Here is an 8,624-nt window from a genome sequence, read left to right as displayed (position 1 = left end):
TGGTCTTTTTAACTGCCTTTTTATATAATTATAGTACACAGAAGCCAAAGAAAATAGCAGTGATACTACTTATAATTCACTAGAAATGATTGTCAGGTATAAGTCTCATCAGTTTAAAACACAGTTTTGTTTTATAGATAAATATATATGCCAGATAAATTACCCTAGTTTAATAACTTTTGAAGTTGACTGTAGGTGGCATTTGCCGTATTTTAGCAGTCATCACCAATCTGGTGCCTTTCGCATGTTTGGGGGCATAGCAGTGCTGCAAAACATCTGGATGCCACCGCATTGGCTAAGCATAGAGCAAGTTGTGATCCCAAAGATAGATATGATGCAGTTGTCTAATACCATTTTTCTGATTTGGTTCCATTTCATGTGATGGAATGACTGCAAGAGTAAACCATGTACAGATGGGAGCCTAACAACTGCTACAATGCTGTCTTCAAAGAAGTGGTGTCACCAATGAGTGCAGAGGCCAGAACTCAGTAGCGGAGCAGATTCTTTGCATGCAGAAGGCCTCAGGCTTAGTCTCTAGTATTTCCAAGTCAAAGGATCAGTAGATAGTGATGGGGATGACCTCTGCTAAAGACCTTGGACAACTACTTATACTGGGCCAGATGGACAAATAGTCTCAACTGTTTTAAGGCAGATTCCTACATTCCTGGTATCTCCTTCCTATCTAGAAGGTTTGTGTTGCCAAGAACTCAACTGTAATACAGACAAATGGAAACGTAAAGCCAAACTAGACAGTTCATGTAGTTCAATGTGTGAAACTTGTCCTCAATGTCTTTTCGGTTGGTTGGTTGGTTGGTTGGCTTACCCCCAAAATATTTGAGAGGAGCTAATGGGCAATGGAACAACAGTACCCTTTCCTTTTTAGCCATGTTTCCGCTCCAATCAATTCCTCCAAGCTGCACCTCTTTTCTCGGCAGGGAAGAATGGCGTCTTACGGGATAGATTAAGTGCCTCCTTTCCCAGTGCTGCTCCTCTGCTACTTGACAACCATTCCAAAAAGGGTTTGAGTGCTGTTGTCTTTTAAAGACACTGAAGAGAACTTACATGCATCTGCTTCTAGTTTGGTCCTCAGCTGGCACAAATACTGGCATTAAGACTTTCTGTGCAAGCATAATGTTCAGGAATGAATTTTGCTTCAAGTAAATTTTGTGCTCAAAATAAATGACATGTCGCACATTTTGACCTTCATGAGAGTTATGTGAGGTTTATGCATGGATAGCACCATCCAACTGTTTGTGTGTGTTTAGATTTGCTAGGAATGGCTTGTGATTACTTCTGTTGAAAGTTCACAGCACCTAAAGGGGATTCCTTTAGTCATGCAGCAAGCAAACTGATCATGTGCAGAAGCAAATGCAGACCACAAGTTTGACATCATATCTAGACAAAGGAGGAGGACAGAAGACATGGCTCGTTCCAGAAAGAGTCTCTAGCCAGAATAAGTCTCCAACCATTCCTTGTCATGGTCCTTTTTCCATTCATTTGGGAAGCTATTACATTCTGCACTCTGTAATCATGCCAACCAAGATAAACAATGAAAAACAATGTGTAACTGTGAAACCAGAATACCAGAATGCTTTGGCTTCTTTACACAAACAATTCAATATTCATGGCAAAGCAGACAAGACTAGCCATTCTAAAAATCACTTACTGCACCATACCTACCTTTCAGTCTCCTGCCTGACCAGTGTTCTGCCATGTCTTTGCTGTGCCTGATTAATCATGACAAGTCACAGGGCTCACAAAATATTTACACTATTAGTTTTTAAAAATATTTCAAGGAATATATTTAAGAGTAGAAGGAAGTTCAGAACAGCTTGCAAGAGGCCCTTTCTCTGAGGAATTGTTCCTTCAGTCAAGCCTGCAGTTACTGTTTCCTAGAGATTGGTGCCATCTGTTCCCACACAGATCTGACCAGTTCTGTATGATGCAGCTGATAAATCTGCAGACAATTCACACAGGGCCATATGAGTTGAGCTGACGCTGCATGAGTTGAGCACATGCTGAAGTGATCATGTGCTCAATGTACGATTTTAGCAGATTTGTGGTACCATGGGAAATGTCAAATGAATGCAAGGTAGCTACATACTGAAGCCATAATACAGAATGCAAGGTAGGTACATACAGAAGCCCTTTGGCCTCTGCCATACTTTATAAAGGCCAACTCCACCCTTTTCAACACACTAATTATTCACATGAGAGCCAATTCCCCAAACCTCTCAGTACATGGGGATTTGCAGTACTGTCAGTCAGTTCTAGCCTCCAGTTTCATTGCCCCACTTTTTGTTGTGTGAATGACCGTGTCACACAAGCACCACCTTTTTATATGATATCCCAGTCACTCAAATCCAGTGGAGATGGCATAACTGACTGATGCATGGTGTCAATCCAGGTGAGCACATAGGCAGTAGGACTTGGAGCTATCATGGAGTTACTGATTGAATATGGCTGCCATTTGCTGAGAAAACAGGTAAATTTGGAGCACTTTGGAACACCACTTTAGTAATCACAAACATGTTCTTCCTCTTTCAAGTGCACATCAGTAAATTTTTCAGCAAGCTGCAACCAGCATCACGTGTGTGTGTGTGTGTGAGAGAGAGAGAGAGAGAGAGAGAGAGAGAATTGTGGAGGTGGGATGATTAACAAAATAAATTCTCCTGGCAAACTGGGAATATCCCCTCACTCATCCAAGTTTAGGATTTTCCACCATTCTTCAGCAGTTTCTTTTTCTTTGAGAAAAATAAGTGGCTCACGTAAATGTAAACAAGCTTTAATAACAGGTAGGTAGCCGTGTTGGTCTGCCGTAGTCGAAACAAAATAAAATTCCTTCCAGTAGCACCTTAGAGACCAACTAAGTTTGTTATTGGTATGAGCATGGACACGAAAGCTCATACCAATAACATACTAAGGTGCTACTGGAAGGATTTTTTTATTTTGTTTCAAGCTTTAATAATAACTCTAACAAGATAACATAATGAGAGAAACTAAAACAACATCATGGGGCAGGTCTGAGGCAAGAAATGAGAAGAGGCAGTTGATCCTTCTCAACTGACATTCATAACTGAACACACACTGAAGGAAGGGACTGATTCTGGAGCAAAACACAAGCCCCACCCACCAGATACCAAGCACTCTACTATTCAAATTAGGTCCCAGTGTTTTTCTTACAATAACAACATGTTATTATAGTATCCCTAGAAGTATGATGGAAGCCTTCCAGGGATAATTGCAAACATCTCCATGTAATGATTACAATACCTTGGCCTTACTGTAGAGTAGGGTACAGACAAATTATTTTGGAGAAACAACTTTATGCTTTCTCTGTCCCCAAAGAGCTATCAGTCTCTCCAGGTTCTCCTAATTGCATTTGGCTCTGTGTGTTTTGGGTCACCTTGTGTCTGTATGAACTAAATACATTACAGTATTTTGGATGATTTCACTGATGTGATCACATTAACAAAGTTGAAAAACTTAAAAGTTTATACTCATCGAGAGCAAGGTCAAAGTATGCAATCAGCCTAAAATACACAATGAAATGCAGAAATTCCATAGTAAAGTTACTGAAGACTGTTTTGTTTTGTTTATGAACCAGTTGGAATTCAGTATTAATAAGGCTGCAAATGCCTTATGCTAAAGAATGTGTGTTTTTGTAACTCTTGCTAGAAACCATTAGGAAATTACTTAAAGAACTACAAAAATCTGTCAGTCATTTCACAATTAATTAGAGTGTCAAATTACTTGGAAGACGAGGCTTTTTAAAAACTGAATCCCTTCATTTGCCATAAAAAAATCTTCCATTTCTCTTTATGTAATAAAAATGTAAGAATGTCATTGTGAAGTTCTCCCCATTGAAGGATTTGTGGTACATCACAATCTTGGATTTGCATGAAGTTAGGGCAGGATAAGGGAGCAAAAGTGAAGGCAGTGGGTGGTGGTTTAAAGCAACAGAAGTTAGAGTAATGCACGGATGGAGGAAATGGAGAGGGGAAATGGCAGTTTTATACAAAGGCAGAGACTTGAATAGAGCAAGGATGGAGGGTAACTAAGAAAAGGTGCCTATTTTAAACACTTGCAGAAGTCTGAGTAGAGCAAGCAGGGGGTGGTACTGAGGGGGGGGGAGTGGCACTTTAAAACAAGGTACTTCAGGTTAAGAACTTAATTCATTCTGGAGGTCCATTCTTAACCTGAAAGTGTTTTTAACGTGAGGTACTATTTCTGGGTTAGCGGAGTCTGTAACCTGAAGCGTCTGTAACCCGAGGTACCACTGTACAGCGAGAAGGGAGTTTGGAAAAACTCAATTTGATAACTTGTTGGTCTTAGCTCCTGATTTAGAAGATAAACCTCTCCTCTCTTCTGTCTTTTCTTATATCTGTATTTCCTCTTTTCTTTGCACCCTAGGCATTCTGTTTTAGGAACAGGGGTGGAGTAGGTACAGGATGGGTGGGGGGAACTGTAATCAGATTGATTATTTATTTAAACCTATTTGAAAATAACAATAGAAGTAATAAAATGCTATTTGCAATGTTGCATAGCAGAGGACAATCTGCGTAACACATGATGATAAGCCTAAAGGGACAGGTCTTTTTTCTTCAAAAGCAATTTTTATGGTGATATGGCTTTTTCTCATAAGATATTAACTACCGTATATGGTGTAAATCAAAGCATAAAACATATTCATGCTAACTAGAAATCAGGTTACTATAGTGTGGCTTGTCAAGTATTCTTATTGTCTTTAAAGATAAACGGCTTTCCTTGGTACTATTCTCGCATGACCACTTTGGAAATACTGAGTAAGCTGCTTAAACTAATCAGGTGATCTCTTATGCATAATCCAGTCAAAGCAGAATGTGGTGGTAAAATTGTGAGTCAGTGTGGGACAAGAGATTTTGGAAAACAAATGTTCTATGTCATTTTCTGAGGGGAAGAAATGTAAAAAAATGAAATGAAAAGGATGCCTAAATGAAAGCCTCATAAAGGGTTAAAAGAATAACTATGGGCCAAGATCCATAATTAGCTGTATAGTGTGTACGCCAGGCAAAACTAAGGAAACTGGATTTTCTTTGATATCCATGAAGTAAAACCTCCCAGCCTATGGATGTACATACAATGGATTCCTAAAAACCTCTATTGTATAATGGGGAAGGGGGACAGGCTGAAATAAAACATGTGTTGTTGTTGTTGTTGTTGTTGTTGTTATTGTTGTTTTTAACAGCCAGCCTACTTTGAGCTTCAGCTGAAAAAGCAAACTGGAAGTCACTATTATACAAGTTCTGAAACAAAAAATTTCAAGGGATTGGCCCTTTTTTAATGCATTTGACCAGGTTTTGCACACTTTCATTTTTCCTTTGGTTTATTTAAGCAGGCAACAAAATACAAGACCTTAGTGGGCCACCGTATATGGAATGGGCTTGGTAGCTCACAAGCTTGTGTAGGGCTGTATTAGTCATTGTTCAGCTTAACAGAAGCATGGGTCAACCCTCATTTTCCTGGAAGAGTACAACTGGCATATTAGGTGTAACTGATAAAATGCACTCTTGTTACAGCCAATGAAGCCTCAAGCCCTCTCTCTGTGTTGCATTTGGACCATACTTGTTTTCAGTACAATTAAATATTTCTGTTTTGAAGATATTTTGGACTCTCCTTGGAAAGAACCACCTATTATACAGCTTTAATAATTTTTATTTGCTGGCACTGCCATCCATCCTATCTGCCTTTAGCCAAACTAAACATTAGGCTTTTTTAAAGAAGCCGCTCTTAAGTGACTTTGGTTACATGGTATCCGTGGTTTTATGTAACGTGGATTCCTTCTGATTTTCAAAGTTGTGGTTTTACACATGAAGGTTTTTAATTTAGGCATCTTCTACTACTGTGATGCCTTCGAGTTTAAAGCACACTTGCTATCCAAGAAAAATTATTTCCTGTTTATCGCAAGGTGGGTGGACCAATGCAGGAAATGACTCATGAAAAACTGGGAATGGCTAGGCTAGCTTGCTTTAACTGAATTAGATTCTTACTTCATCTGAACAGAAAACATACTTTGTCAGAGTAGAATAAGAAGAACAGTAGAAGAAGAAGTACCGGGTGTAGCTTCGTTATAAAGCACCAGAGGGATGGGGAAGCAAACACCTTTTCAACTGAGCTTGCTTAGGACATTCCCTAGGATTAGTAAGTACAGAAAAATACTTCCAAATAAAACATGCCCTTTACTAATTTGAAAATGTACCAGCTGTGCTGAAACAGAACCAACGTGACCTCTACTTTGGATCACTGATGCAGTCAAAATGCCTTGCAAGTTTCTAGCACATCAAGCCCAAGCTGGAAAACAGAAGCCAAACAGTGCATGCTTGTTTTCTGGGTCAGTTCTGACACCTACTGGCACAATAACCAGTTGCAGCAATGCTGTTACAAATAAGTACACTTAACAAACTGTTCTTATGCCAGGAAGTGGAAAAGTAAATAAAATCAGAACATCTTTGATGTACAGTTATCCAAAGGAATAGTATTTCTTTGATCCATTCATTCCGTTTTTTTAAAAAATAAACACACACTATTTTTTCAGCTAGCCAACTGGAATAACAACAACAAAGTTTATTGGTATGCATAAAAACAAGTGACTCAGTCAAGTCCAAGTGCATTTTTTTTCTTTGAGCAAGCCTCCTGCAAATCATCACAGCACAGTTCCCAGTCAAGTGGGGGAGGGGAGATAATTGCCTTGTGACAGGACCTTTTGTCAATATTGCTTTCCATGATTCTGGCCTGTTTCATTTCTCAATTCTTACCCATTTTACTTGCCTGCTTTTCATAGCAAATGAAATTGGCAAAGCTCCTAGGTGTGTGCTGCAGAACTCAATAGTGCATATGCTTCTAAAACTTAATTTGCGGCCTTTGTGGACTTTTCCCTAAAGCTCCTAGCGGGGGGGGGGGGGGGGGCGGTTCCAATTGTACTGCAGAAAGAAAAAATAATCACAGACCTTCCCAAGTGTCCTATTTTCTCAATGTATGTGGGGATAGGGCTGCTATACATCCGGATTTTCATGGACATTACCGGGATTTCAAAGGTGGAATTAACATGGGGGGGGGGGGAATCATTCCAAAAGGTGGCGTATTGTTCTGGCTCAGCAACTTTGGTGTTTGTCTAAAAAAACTCAACAATTTTGAGGGTGTCCTGGTTTTTACTTTCTGAAATAAGGCAACCCTAGTGGAGCAAATAATAATAATAATAATATATTATTTATACCCCGCCCATCTGGCTGGGTTTCCCCAGCTACGCTGGGTGGCTTCCAACCGAATATTAAAAACAATATTAAAAACAAAAAAAGCATCAGACATTTAAAACTTCCGTAAACAGGGCTGCCTTCAGTTGTCTTTTAAAAGTAAAATAGTTGCTTATTGCCTTGACATCTGCTGGGAGAGCATTCCACAGGGCAAGTTCTGATCTACAAAGGAATGGTTGATTGTTTTGTTTTCCTCCCCAGAGGTATCCGATCAAGAAGAAACCAAAATGGATGAATGAACTTGCCCGCTTGTACAGACAGTTATCAGATGGGGGCCTCTTGGTGTCCCAGTGACTCACAATAGGCCTCATTGGCAGCAGGGAGAAGCTTTTCACAGTTCCTGCCAATAGGTTCTGGAATGCCCCACCAAGGAAATTTCTCCTTGCCCCCTCATATAACATTTTAGTATTTTAATTCTGCCAGAAACTGTTTTAATTGGGAACTCTGGATTGTTACTTTCACTCTGTGGTTTTTAATTCTTCCTGATTAGCTTTTTTTATATGGTATTGTTTTTTCTTATGGTTAACCACTGAAGCCTTAGAGGAATGCCCAGAGGAAAATTATTTGGGAGGAAGGTCAAGTTTTCAATTAAATTTATTCAGGATATTATCTCAGCTATGTAGATAAACTTTACAGCTTTACAAACCAGTCGTGTGAATCGCTCTGAGATCTATGGATGAAGGGCAATATACAAATTCAATATGTCATAATCTTAATGCCGTTTTGCAAATGGTGAAACTTCTAGTATTTTCATAATTTTATCTTTGACTTTTGTATTTTTTAACTGTATCTTTTTTTTAGGTCACTTTGAGATATTTGTTTTCTTGTATAAATTAATTAATTAATTAATTAATTAATTAATTGTTTTTTCTTGCAATCCAAAAATGAAAAGGGAATGAACTTTTTAGTCCAAACTGATGGGGGGGAAAGCAACCCACAACTTGCAGTGCAACCACTGAGAATGTTTCTTCTTCTGGTCTCCTTGCTAATGATGAGCCAGAGATAAGCACCTCTTATGCTGATCTTACAGCCCAGGAAAGTTCATTCACATGGGGAAAATGTATACTTTGTTTTCTAATTATCTTAATTCAACATTAACAGTTTTGTTATTTGAAAATAAATATATTCATTTTTGGATGGATTTCTTCTCTTTTTGGAAAAGTAATTTTATTCTCTCTTACAATGAACTATAACAACTTCAACAAACATTAGAATACTGATGTTCTTGTGACATTGCCCATTTGCCTCTTTGAGTTCATACTTCTTGTGATTGGTTTAAAACAGTGCTATCTCTTCAAACTGTTAGGGTCTACTTTTTAATAAACTTGAACTTGC

This window comes from Podarcis gaigeae (assembly GCF_964106915.1).
Source record: "Podarcis gaigeae genome assembly, chromosome: 7".
Classification (NCBI taxonomy): Eukaryota; Metazoa; Chordata; class Lepidosauria; order Squamata; family Lacertidae; genus Podarcis; species Podarcis gaigeae.
This window is presented reverse-complemented; position numbering follows the sequence as displayed.